Here is a 13,587-nt window from a genome sequence, read left to right as displayed (position 1 = left end):
TGGCAGTAACTTTTGGATTTCTGTGAGCAAAGTACCTCACAAAAATCACTCCTGGAACAAAGCTTTAGTTTGGATTATGGTATCAGAGGACTTCAGATATCAGGGTGGGGAAAGTATGGTGGAGTTCATGATAGTGGAACTGTGAGGAAGAGGATCTTCATATCATAGCGGACCAAGAATCAAGAGAACACTAGGACCTGGAGCCAAGTTCTAACCTTCGGGTTAGAGCCTATCAGTGGGATGCTTGTTTCAGTGACATCCCGCCTCGCATTACAGAGCCTCCAAACACTGCAGCGCCAGTATGGAAACAAGAACTCAAACACACAAGCCTACAGGGGATATTTCAGATCTGATCCATCATGCATAGAATTTTGTCATTTGCCTTGTTAATGGTGGCTTACTATGTGAGCCTCATCTTACAGCTCCCCTTATCAGAGACAACCCTGGTCATCTCTTTAGTCTATCCATTTTGCTTTGATGTCATTTTTAAGCACACCACACTCTCCTTTTGCAGGAGTACAATGGTGTTTGAACTTGTTTTGATCTTACTGCTGTCCACATTTGCTCTTCTCTCTGAAAAGGACTTTGAATCCTTGCATTCTATCACCTACTTTACGTTGGGTTTGACCACATGACCTCTGTTAGCCAATGTGAAATCAAAGAGAGAAAAACTCTGGTTAGTAGATCTATATGCACACATATTATTGTAATTGTTCAGTTAATACCAATGGCTCTGGATAACGATTGATACTTCTTTCTATGGCGCACTTAACAATGCCTGAATACCAGAATGTTTGAACATTCCTTCCCCACCCTCACCTCTCTCTCACTCACCTCACCAAATACATACACATACCTCACTAATGAACGAATGAATTAATACATAAATACATCTGGTGAGAGGAGACAGAGATGCGGGGCGTCACTCTTATAAGGTAGAGAGTAGCAGCATTCCATAGTGAAGAGGTACCAAGTACCAAAATGTTAATGAAATCAAGAGTCTGAAAACGTGATAACCACCAAGGTCATCTAAGCAAGCTCTATTCCAAATAGGAAAATGGGCTTTGGAGTAAACATTCCTTGGGGAGCTTGACGTACTGGGGTTTGTCATCTTGTTGGGCTTCATTCATTGTTCTTTCAGAAGATGGGCTGAAAATGCTGTTCACCCCCAAATGATAATGGAACTAAAGAAACACTAGATTCTGGGCAAGTGAGATGGCTCAGCAAACAGTGGACAAATAAGCCTGACAATCTGAGGTCAATTCCCCCAATGCACAAGAAGATGGAAAGAACTGACTTCCAAATTGTCTTTTGTCTGCCGCACATGCACTGTGATACCTGCATGTCTGGTTGGTCTGTCTGTCCATCTCTCTGTCTGTCTGTCTGTCTCTCTGACTGTCTGTCTGTCTGTCTGTCTGTCTGTCTGTCTGTCTCTCTCTCTCTCTCTCTCTCACACACACACACACACACACACACACACACAGACACACACACACACACACCCTCACAATGAATGAATTAATGAATGAATACATAAATACATTTTAAATTTTAAATGAAAGAAGCCTAGAATCAGCGCCCCATCCTTATTCATGCCATGTAGGCCATCCACGTTCAAATTTTTAATCCCCTGTACATGTTTGGATGGTTTATAGAGTCTTAAAAAACTTTCGTAAACCACGGCTGTGTTGATAGGGGATTTTTATCTGTACTGCCTTGTCTGTTTCTTGGAACTTACACCTAGATTCTGGAGGGTTGAATCCAAAGATCCAGGAGTTTTGCCATGTTCCCAGGTAGGACGGGCATTCAGAGTGTATTCTTCCAGTAACCTGCATTTGGGGGTTTGAAATAGCAACAGGAGCACAAGAAAACATGCTGAGAACACTTAGGCTGAGAGCATGATGGAGTCCCAGCAAGAATGACTATTTAGGAACTCTGTGCCTTTGATTAAATCCCCGCCACCACTCATCTGCTTTTCAGCCTATTACATCAAAGGCCCGCTCTGTCCTCAACTTTTGATGACCTCAGATGCTCTCTGGTTCTCTCTGCTCGAGTCACCATGTTCTCCTAGTACTTCTGATGGCCTCATGCCTTCTCACATTTTAGAGTCTTTGCACATACTGTTCCTTTGGCCTTGTATACGCTTCCCCTCCTGTGTTTTTCAATAAGTCTTATCTTCAGGGTCTATACCAGTATGTTTCCCAGGCCCATCCGATGACATCCAGACATGCCACCCTGAATTTTTCTACTATCTTTTCTCACTGCCAATGGCAATGATTAAGCCTACATGGCACTCTGTGTTCACACCTGTTGAAATATTGAAATGCAATATGCTGGTAATTTTTGGCGCTTATATATTGCTTTGAGTACTCAATGCTAAGCTCTGGTTGTGTTGGGACACCCTCTTTCTCCATGACTTTATAACACTGCAATGAACGTCTGGGATCCTTATCTATGGTCAGAGCCAATATCCATCAGCCTGTTTCATAGAACCCAAGCTCGTTTTCCACCCTCCACAATGAATTATCTAATAACGACAAAGTCTAGAATGCCTATCTGTTGTCTTTGTTACATTCTAAGCACTAAGATTACAATGCAACGTTTGTGTTAAATCAGTAGTTCTCAACCTTTCTAATGCTGCCACCCTTCAATGCAGTTCCTCATGTTGTGGTGGTCCCCAAATATGACATTATTTCATTGATACTTCACAACTGCAATTTTTCCACTGTTATGAATCATAATGTATGTATCTGATATACCGGATATAAAGTGAGAGACATAAAGGTTCTTGTGGTCACAGGGAAGGACTCGGGGAACCAGGCATGTTAAGCACACAGGACTGTCTCTTGAAGGAGAGAGAGGTATAACTTGTTTTCCACCCAGAAAGCTAGGAGCACACATGGTCAATAGCTTGTATGGCCTGCAGTTCCCTAGCTGTGTTTCCCAACCACACTGGGCCTTAGCATACAGAGCCTTATCATGAGGTTGTTTTTCCTCAGTCAATCTTTAGAACATTTGTAGAAGATGTTACATATACCTTTGCTCCGTCTCTGTCACAGAGACCAGTCCAGATCCTGTCTGAGACCTTAATCAGGAGGTTGCTTTTCTCAGTCCATCTACAGAACCTATTTTTATGGTTGATGTCATACATGCTTCATAAGGAGTTTCAATGTAGTCATGCCTTAGGCTTTGTTGTGCACACAGGACTGGGTTAGCTATCACCAGGAAATTTTTTCACCAAATTGTGCCTTGGTTAAATATACCTAAAATAAACTGCTCGAGACCAGACTCTCAAAGTATGAACCAACACCAGGTACTGAGTCATGTTGAACTGAACTGCCGTCTTGCCTATCACAAATTGTTATGGTGTTTGCACGACATCGCATTCCTACAAAACAAAACTATGAGAAAATAGATGTTTGCTCTTTTAAACCACTAAATTTGAGGAGCTGTTTGTTGTGCAACTATAGATGACTAATGCACTTGGGGTAGCTAGCACCGCAACCTAGCTTTTTGTTTGTTTTGCTGCAAGAATAAATTCCTCTCTTGACATTAATACTTGGATATCCATTCCTGAAATTTAGTATTCTCTTATGGTTACCTGTCTATAGGTCTACACACACATTTTCAGAATCTCCTAATATTGATCATAGACCTACTATATATCAGAATGTGAAATGTAAATTCCTGAATGTAGAGACTTTGCTTAGCTATCTCTTCACCCAGTACCAAGCTTGTCCAGTGATATTTAAATTTTATTTACGTATTTTTTGTGTGTATGCTTATATGCATGTGTTCATGTGTGTGAGTGTATGCATTTGGAGGCCACAGGAAAACCTCAGGTGCTATTTTAGGTGAGAGAAGATCTTCCACTTCTCTGGGGTTTGGCAGATAGGCTAGGCCAATTGTCATGTGAGCCCCCAAAATCCTACTAGCTTTGCCCTCTCAGAGCTAGGATCACAGGTGTATGCCACTATTCCAATTTTTTTAATGGGGGATTCTGGGGCTTTAACTTGGGTCCTCGAGTTTGCAAGACAAGTCCTTTACTGATTATATGATCAATCTTATAGGCTGTGGTCCAGTTACCCCTAACAGAAGCTGGCTGTGAATGGGAGCATCCAAGACTCCAGCAGTTTCTCCATCAATGCAGCTGAATGCTTATTCTGGTCCTCAGGGTACATTGGGATCCCAGTCTAACGCCAGTGATGGAATGGACTTGCTATCAAGGTGAGGACAAGTATGCAGAGGAAAAGCTTCCTTTCTTTGTGCCCTTACATAAGCTCCCAGCAGAAGGCAGAGCCCAGATTAGATCTGGATTAAAAACTTAAATGGAAGGTGTTTTTTCCCTACCTCAAAAATCTGAATAGTAAGTAGATTTTCCTACTTCGATTAAATAGAAATCCCTCGAAGGTGTGACCTCCATTTTGTAGTTTTAGTTCAACCCAGACGCACTCAAGTTGACAACCAAGAACAGCCATCGTGCTGTGCTATCCAGATTGTAAAATGCTCCAGAAAAAGCTATGAAACTGGAGTCAGATTGTTCACCCTCATTTTGTGACGATTGTCTCTGAAGCCCAGAGCTTTCAAAGTGGGTAAAATTGTCCATTTCAGTCTAAAATGGCAGTGTTACTTTTGCCCGGAAACACTACAGCTCAAAATAAAGAAGCTTAAAAATTTTTTTTTTCAAATGTATTAAAGGATTCAAACCAGAATGCCTTTGTTATCTTTCCCTTGCACCCAGGCATCTTGGTCCCAGGATCAGTGATAACCATGTAGAAGGCAGTAACAAGTTATTTTGGTCTCCCTAAGAATGATCATGGAGCCACTAGTGTTTCTTTCTGAGTTAATAGAAAACATTTGCTGGAAAACCACAGGGCCCTGCAGATAAAGCAGTTGGCAAGAAATCGTAGGCTTAAATACCAGAAAACAGCCCATATCCAAACAGGTGTGCGATAGAGCTGGGTAAATAAGCCACTCAGGATGGCGCTCAGCCCCAGCAAAAATTGCTAAAGAATCTTTCCTCCTGGCCTGAAAACATGAGACCCCAAAACAGCCCTCTAGTGTCATTTTCAGTTGCCACAGCTGGAAAAACAGATCTTGTCACACAGTCCAAAGCATGAGTTGTTTTAATTTTTTTAATGCCTTGAGAGGGGGGGGGCGCGGAGGATGGTAGTTTTGTGAATGTGGTCCTCGGCAGGGATCATGTGAAAGACCTTTTAGAACCATCCAGAACTTTCAACCTTTAAGAACTATGTTTGCCTCTTTGGATTTAGCAATGGCCACTTCATGTTGTGTTGGGATGTTTTCCAATCTTTTTTATTTTATTTCTTTTTCTTTTCTTTTCTCTCTTTCCTTTCTTTTCTTTCTTTTTTTAATTTTTATTTTATTTATTTATTTTGCTGGTGAAGGCACAGTTTTCCTAACCACATGTTTCATTGACATAACAGTCCAGATGCCTAAGAGAAAGCTTTGGTTTGGTTTCCATTAAGACCCACTAAATGCACAGGAAGCATGGCTTGGAGCCACTAGGGGTCACATAAACTATCTTATTTTTACCTTTATTTTTCTGGCTAAGAACAAAGATAGGCTATACTACAGTGTCTGGAAGTACATGAGTTAAGTATTTCTCACTGGGCTGTTTTGGTGCTTGGCATTAATTGTTCTTTGCCAACCTGTTTCTACAAAGGAAAAAGTCAAAAACAACATTCACATCACCTGAAGCCTCTAGACATAGCTGATCCTTACCATGGCTCGGTGACAAGGACATTCTGAATGTTGCAGTAGGAGTGGGTGATCTTTCTTTCCACAAGTTCAAATTCCGACTTCACTGTTGCAGAAAATGGCGGGCATCACTTCTCAGACCCTTTTCACCTTTAACATAATCTTGTATGTACAGTGTCTATGCAAATTAAATGTGCTCACACAGCAGGCATGTATAGACACAGGAAGATGACATCTAGTAAAGTATAGACATCATGTGACTCCATCAATATGTAGCCCAGCCTGGATCTGAATTTATAATCCTCCTGCCTCAACCTCCAGAGGGTTGCAATTATAGGCATGCACTATCCTGCCTTGCTAATTGTCATATGGCAATTCCACCATGACATAGCACATAATGTCTGTCAAAGAGCAAAGGTTTAGTCAGCTGTGGTTTCTATTTGAACCGTTGTAACTGCTCTCTTTGGAGTCTGCCCTTTGAGTACATCCCTTTCTCAACACTTTTCTTAGATTTCCCCACTTCCCTTATACTATAGCTTTTATTATTAAATAAACTAAATATAGCTTTACTTAGTTATTTTGAGTCAGGGTCTCAGTATGTAGCCCTAGCTGGCCTACAACTCACAGAATCTGCCTACCTCTGCCTTCTGCATTCTTGGGCGAAAAGTGGGCATCAGCAAGCCCAGCAACTTGTTTCAACTTTTCATCTGTGGTATGAAGAACGGAGCCAAAACCAGGAGTGAAAACCAAAGCAAGAAGATTGTTTGTCAAAGTTGTCAAAAATGTGGATTCTGGACTCAGCCCCAATTCTTGCTAGCCACGAGATCTTGTCCAGCTTCATTCCCCTCACCTGCAGAAAGGCCAGCTGGTGGGTTACTGTCCCTGGGTAGTGACGTCTGTGATGGCCCGAACTCTGAGCTTCCTCTGAGTCTGACTAGTCACATAGACATCACCTGCTGCCCCTTCAGCTGAATACTACTCTCTCTTCACCTCTAACAGACATTCAATACCCAGTTCACAGCCAGGACCCTCTAGAACCCACTTTAGTCCTGTGAACAAACATTTTGACCTGTGCCAAATTCAGTGTTTCAAAAGGTACCTCCCTGCTACTAGCTCCATCTAGAAGAAATCTGGGCTTCCTCTTAGAAACTGCATTTCCTCTAAGAAACGGTGTGTATGTGTGTGTGTGTGTGTGTGTGTGTGTGTGTGTGTGTGTGTGTATAAGTTACAAAGAAAGTGCTCTCTCCTCTCTCCTCCCTCTCTCTCTCTCTCTCTCTCTCTCTCTCTCTCTCTCTCTCTCTCCCTCCCCCACCAACAAGTATTATAAATAGGTGCTCTTCTTATCTGATTGTCCCCTAAATGTTTTTTTATTTGAAAACTGCAGTTATTTTTAGATGATTGTCACAGATAATCTCAAACTCCTGTGTAACACTAGTCCTGGTCCCATGTTCTTGGACCAGTTCTTGGAATCTAAGAACAGCATGACTTGTCTAGAGGGCCTTGTTTGGGCCCCAGTGCCTCTGACTTGCCACCCTTATGAGAACAGAGCTACTATCAGAAGCCTGAGGTTCCTCTTGCCCAAAGCAGACACATGGGTCCTTCTGCCAAGGGCTTCTCTGGACCCCCTCAGCCACTTTCTGGGGTGTGAAGGCTGGAAAGACACATCAGGGAGCTCAGAGCAAGTTTGAATTCAATCTGAGGCCCCCAACATTGCCTGCAAGGTCAAATTGCAAGGACAGAGTGGCCTCTACCCCCTGAGCCTCCCCAGGTCCCTCCCTGCGATCCTGGGAAGATAACTGCACTCATAAATGTTATGCAAAGGCTGCCTTGAGACCTTTCTAAATAGCACGCTGTTTTCAGAGCCTGGGCCACTTTTGTCCTGGCTGGAGTTAAGAGGTAAGGAACGCTCCACTAGTAAGCTTGCATGGAAAAAGAGGTTTTTTTTTTTCGTTCTTTCTGCTAACAAGGTATGCAGAGGATTCAAATTCCAGTAAGAGAAGGTTAAAGTGAGTGGGTTTGCTGAATACAGTCATCTCCTCTCCGCCCCTTAGTTTTTCCATAAAGTGCCATAAAAAGCCACTGAACTAACAAACATTTTGGGAAGGGAACAGGCTTCAGGCCAAGAAGCCACAGCTTAAGGGGGTGGGGGTGGAATGGGGAATCTGAGCCCCAAAGCTCAGCTTCCTGCACAGTCATTCCTCAAGCACAGTTTGAGTTTACCAGCAGTACTCAACCAACAACGTATCTCGTCTTGTCCTGGGACAATGTCCCCGGACAATGACAGACCGCAGTGGAAAGGCATCTTTGGTGATGCCACATGTAACCATGCATGACTCAGAAATATTAATGAGGAACTGGGGGGAAGGCTTAGTGGATAAACGACCTGAGCTCCAGCCCCAGCATATATGTAAAAAACAGACACGGTGGTGCATTCCTGTAACCTTGGGATAGGGGCATGGAGACAGAAACATGAGATTCCTGGGGGTTCACTGGTCATGCAGTCTAGCTGAAGAGGCAAGCTCAAGGTTCCATGAATGAGCCTGTCTCAAAAGCCAAGGTTGAGAATAATCAAGGAAAGGCATCCAACATCAACCCCTGGCCTCCACATCACCGCACAGGCAAGTGCACCGACATATATGCCTGATCATATTCTGAGCATCTATATCATAAGTACCACACACAGACTATATGTATATACTCCTGCGTTCACACACACACACACACACACACACACACACACACACACATCACACCTGCACACACCACACCTGCACAGACCACACCATATATGTGAAAATGCACAGACATATACACACTACACAGACGCATGCATGATTTAAAAAAAAAAAAAAACCCACAACAGTAGGACTTCTCCCTAACCAAGGCTTTACTTTAAAAGTACGATAAATGCCTTGAATCATTAAAATCAAGCCCAATCTTTCCCCATAAAGTCTCTACCAGCATTTATTATTATTTATTTTTGTGAAGCACAAAAAAAATGCTATGGAAAGACGAAGAGAGAAGAGGAGATGACGATCACGACTATGGCCGAGCGGCATCTGAGGGAGAGGCTTACCTGAAAATGCCTCAAAGCCTTCACTTGAAATAGTCTCAGTATGGCACAGACGTTATTAAAGATGGTGTATGCGTTTAGTAGACAAAATGGAAGAGCTGACCATGACTGTATAGGGAGCTATAGCATCTGTATTTTTATATTATACCCTCTAGGTGATTAACTGGGGAAAGATATGAGATGAATAGAAGGAAATAGGAATAGTTTGGTAACTTAGAGACAAGCTTTCTATGGGAGAGCTAACATCACAAGCCACAAGGAAAGACAAAAGGTGGGCTTGATACCAAACTTAAGGATTTCTTTTTAATGTTTTATATCAAAGATAAAGCTGATTGAAAAACAGTTAGAGTAGAATATTTGAAGCTTCCAGAACATAGAATTAATTGAGGATAAGTGATGAGAAACTTGTAGATTAACAAGAGAGGAATCATTAAATCCATCAAACATAGGAGAGAGGTCTGTAGAAGGTAATTCATTGAGGTGGAGAGCCAAAGGTGTGATGTACGACAAAGAGGTATTTCAACGCATCAGGTCTTCAGATAGATGCCAAGTATAGTCAGTAAGAAACAGCTTTAGAGCTGTCAGATGGGTCAACATGAGAAAGTTGAATGCCGCCAAATGTTGACCCAAGCAGGTGCACCATGGTCCCCCCCCCCCAGGTTCATACTGAATATGACTGCCATTGTGATGCCATTAAGAGATGGGTCCTCTGAGGGGTGACTTGGTCATTGGGCATTCTGCCATCCTGAAGAGATCAATGCTATTAGTAAGGGAATGGGATGGCTACTGAAGAACCCTCTCTTCCTGTGTCTGTCTTTCTGTCTGTCTGACTGTCTGTCTGTCTGTCTTCAGCCCACCCTCCATAGATCTTTCATATTTCTTTACAGGCAGAGCTAACTCTCTGCCATGTTCTGACACAGCAAGAAGACTCTTATCAATTGGGGCCCTGCTTAGCCTTCAGAACTTCGAACTACATACACTTCCCCTGTTATAATGTCTATAGCCTATAGACGCTGTTAAACCAGAAAAGGAGCAAATGAGAAAGCAAGATTCACCACATAAACCTAGCTCTGAGGAGCGCTGTGACCAAAAATGAGCATTCTAGTCCCGGTCTCCACTTCTGGAATGTCCCTGGAATCCTTGTTCAGGTTCATGAGAGAGAATGTGACAGGGTCTTAAGGGTTTGTCAGAGCGTGTGCTTACTGGGCCAGTGAGACATCATGCCAGGGTGTCCTTGCAGTACTGAAAGGTTAATGAAGTAGCAAAGCCATGAACTTGATCACCTGGAGTTACCAGGCAACGAGAAGTTGAGTTCTTAAAACAGTGATGCTGGGTGAAAACAGTAAGCAAAGCATCTGGCCTGATTCTGAACATAGCACTGCTCCAAACAAGACTTTAAATGCCTTCAGCTGGTAGCCATGAAATAAACGGGTTCAATCCAGAAGATTCCAGATTGTAGAAAGAGGGTTGAATCTGAAGCTATTAAAAAATAAAATGTTAGCTGTCTGTTGGTGAGTTATTTTTGTCTCTAGTAACTTTTTTTTTCATGTGGTGGCTGAACATGGGCTTCCTCAAGGACTACAACAATGACCGTTAAAGACTGTTTTGCTGTCAGTTTACCTGTCCTGGTGTCAGGGGGATGACCCAGTGTTTCTCCATGCAGGTGCTAAGCAACCTCTTATTTATTTAGGTAGCTTTGGGATCTATCACCATTTCCTTTGACTTCATACACAACCCATGCTGCAAAATCAGAGCTCCTCAGAGAAAGCTGCTACTGTGACGGACTCCAGGAAGTGCCCAGAATGTGGTGGTTTCTATATGCTAATGTGATCACCAGCTTTTCAGGGTCTATATGCTAACATGATCACCGGCTTTTCAGGGTCTATATTCCTCTAGGAAGATAAAAAGCCTCTGGACACAAATTAAAGGGATTGTCTACATGAGATTAGCTTCTGGCCATTAGATTGAAAGACCAGCCTATTGTGGGTGGAACCATTCTGTAGGCTGGGGTCTCAGGCTGAATGGAAACCAGAAAGCAAGCTGTTCATGGTCTGTCATTATTCTCCCATTCCTAATGGCAGATACAATGATATGTGCATTCTCCTACTGCCAGGACTGTCTCACCATGGTGGGCTATTCTCTGGACCACTACTCAAATAAACCCCTTCATTTTACTTCTTGCCAAGTAGTTCATCACAGGGAGAGTTAAAGTATTCAATACACACAGTAAATTAGTAACACTCCACTAGGAACACAGGAGAGTCACGAATGCAACAATATATTTTTCCTCTTCTACTTACTATGAAAATATTCTTTAAGAGCATCTATTATACTGTTGCTCAATAGGAAACGGTCAAGGTCTGGTATCTGGAAGAATAAAGTGAGATAAAAGATAACTGGTCTACCCCTCTTCCTATGGGAGATCAAGGACCAAAGGGACCATCCCTGAAGCAGGAGATGAGGGACTGGAGTCTTCCTGTAAAATACAGCCAAGTATTTTGATTATATTGGTGGTGATTAGGGCTTCAAGAAAGGGACTGAGAGTTGTAGCCATAAAAAATGGAATATAATTCCACTGTCTCTGAAGGAGATCCAGAGTTTGGAAACCTCCCAAGGAGCAGTAATTCAACTGAACTAACGTGATGAACTGTTTTTACATGTTTGGAGAAAGGTAGTCAAACATTGACCAGCTTCCTAGAACTCAATCAGCTGGGCAAAGGTAGACTTTTTATGAGGCCTCTGCAGTACACCCACAGAGCTGGGCAGAGCACGCAGCTCTGCTCCATCTGTAAGAGAGGGAGAAACATGCCTCTAGCCCACATGAGGTGTCTATCCAGACAGGGCACGTGTTCTTCAGTGCCTGATAAGTGTGTAGTCAAAATGAAATGTTGGCGAATGTACTGAACTTAATGGGTAGGCTGTCTACTCTGTGCCTGGGATCCGCAGGGTTTTTATATGGCTTATCTCATATCCTCCGCCCATACTCTTCCAAGGAAAAGATTGACACTGCTGGAAGGTTTGGGAAAATTTCCAGATCAGTTGGCGTTTGACAAAGCAGATCTGTATTTGAACTCAAATAGCCATCTCCAAGCCTGAGACTTTCTTTTAGCAAAGCGGCAACGGCCAGTGCCCTTCCTTTGAAGAATGCTTGAGTTGAGAGAGTCCCAGGAGATTAAGGAAGGGGGGGGGTCAGTTGTTTTCTCTCCGTCCATTTTCTAGCAAGAATGCCAGAAAATTAGTTGTGTGTTAAACTGGAGTTGTGCAGAAATGGGGAAATGATGAGGGTGAACTTGAATTTCCTGCATAAGCCACAGGCTGAGGAACTTGTCCTTGCTACCAGCCTCTTTTTTACTTGGGGAAACCAAGTTCTAACACTAATTTAAACACCTGATATTCTTGGAGTAGATCCTTCCTGACTTTCAAAGCAGTGTGTTTGAGACATTACTCCAAATTGCATTCCTGTGACATGCAGTGATGAGAGCAGTGACAGGCGTGATGGTGGCATCATAAGAGCATTAGCAATGGTGATGTTGTTTTGCTCTTGGCTAGGTTGATGGTAGCGGTGGTGATATTGGTAGAGATAGGATGGTGGACATGATCATGGTAAAAAGTGAAGATGTAAGTGGTTGTGGTAGTGGATCAGGTGGTGGGGATTTGGTGGTGGTAATGGGTATGGTGGTGATATTAATATTGTTAGTGGTGCATATAATGGCAGCCATAGTCATGGCAGAAGGGGGGTGATGTTAGCATTGTTGGTGATGGTAATACCTGATGCTGGTGATGGTGACGATGTTGTTGATGTTGGTCGTGGTAGCAATGGTGATGGTGAAGGTAATGGTGGTGGTGACAGTGATGGTAGTGATAGTGATGCTGGTAGTGGTGATAATGGTGACAGTGGTGGTGATGTTAGTGAGAGTGATGGTAGCAGTGTTGCAGATGATGATGATGGTGGTGGTGGTGGTGGTGATAGAAATAGACCTGATAATGGTGGTGACATAGGAAGCGGTGGTAATCATGATGGTCATTATATTGGTAGTGTTAATGGTGGCGGTGGTAGTTGTGGTGGTATTGATAGTGGAGGTGACAGTGGCAGTGGTGATGATAGTGAGGGTGATGGTAATGACGATGCTGGTGTTGATGATAGTGATGTTGATGTGATAAGGATAACGGGATTGCTGATGAGAACAATGATGATGATGGTGATGTAGTGCTGATTAGAGAAGTAGCCCAGGCTCATTAGTGATGGATGTTATTTGACCCCCTCAGCCAAGACCAACTTCAGAATATTTGAGAAGAGTCCTTTGTTCACTCTGTGTCTGGAAAGGCTGTTTAACTTTTCTCTGCAGGGTCCAGAGGGAGAAGTTGGCCTTTTATCCCTCTATTGCGATTCTCCTCCACGCTGCTGACAAGCTCTGCAGGTGTCCAGACCCAGCAGCACAGAGGAAGATCCCGTGACCATTTCTCTGAATATGGCCTTTGGCTACTCTGTACCGAAACACGTGACATTCTCCCCCCCCCACACACACACAACCCCTTCTACTTTAGCCTGGTGACTGGGCTCTGCCTGAGCCCAGCCCAGTCCAAAGGGATTTGGGATTCATGTCCCAAACAAGGCACTGATTAGCTGGTAATCAGGCAGTGATTAGCAGGTCAGGTCACCTGCGGTTCAGTGCTCATTGTTCCATGCAAAGTCCAGAGATGTTTGCCACAAGGCCCCCTGGCCAGTCTCCCTGTGTCAGGATCCTCACGTCTGTGCTTTTGCTTTGGAGAACATGATTGTGTTCAAACGCTCA

This window comes from Acomys minous (genome assembly GCF_964271855.1).
Source record: "Acomys minous genome assembly, chromosome: 14".
NCBI classification, from domain to species: Eukaryota; Metazoa; Chordata; class Mammalia; order Rodentia; family Muridae; genus Acomys; species Acomys minous.
The sequence above is the reverse complement of the archived record's forward strand: the minus strand, read 5'-3'. Positions refer to the sequence as shown.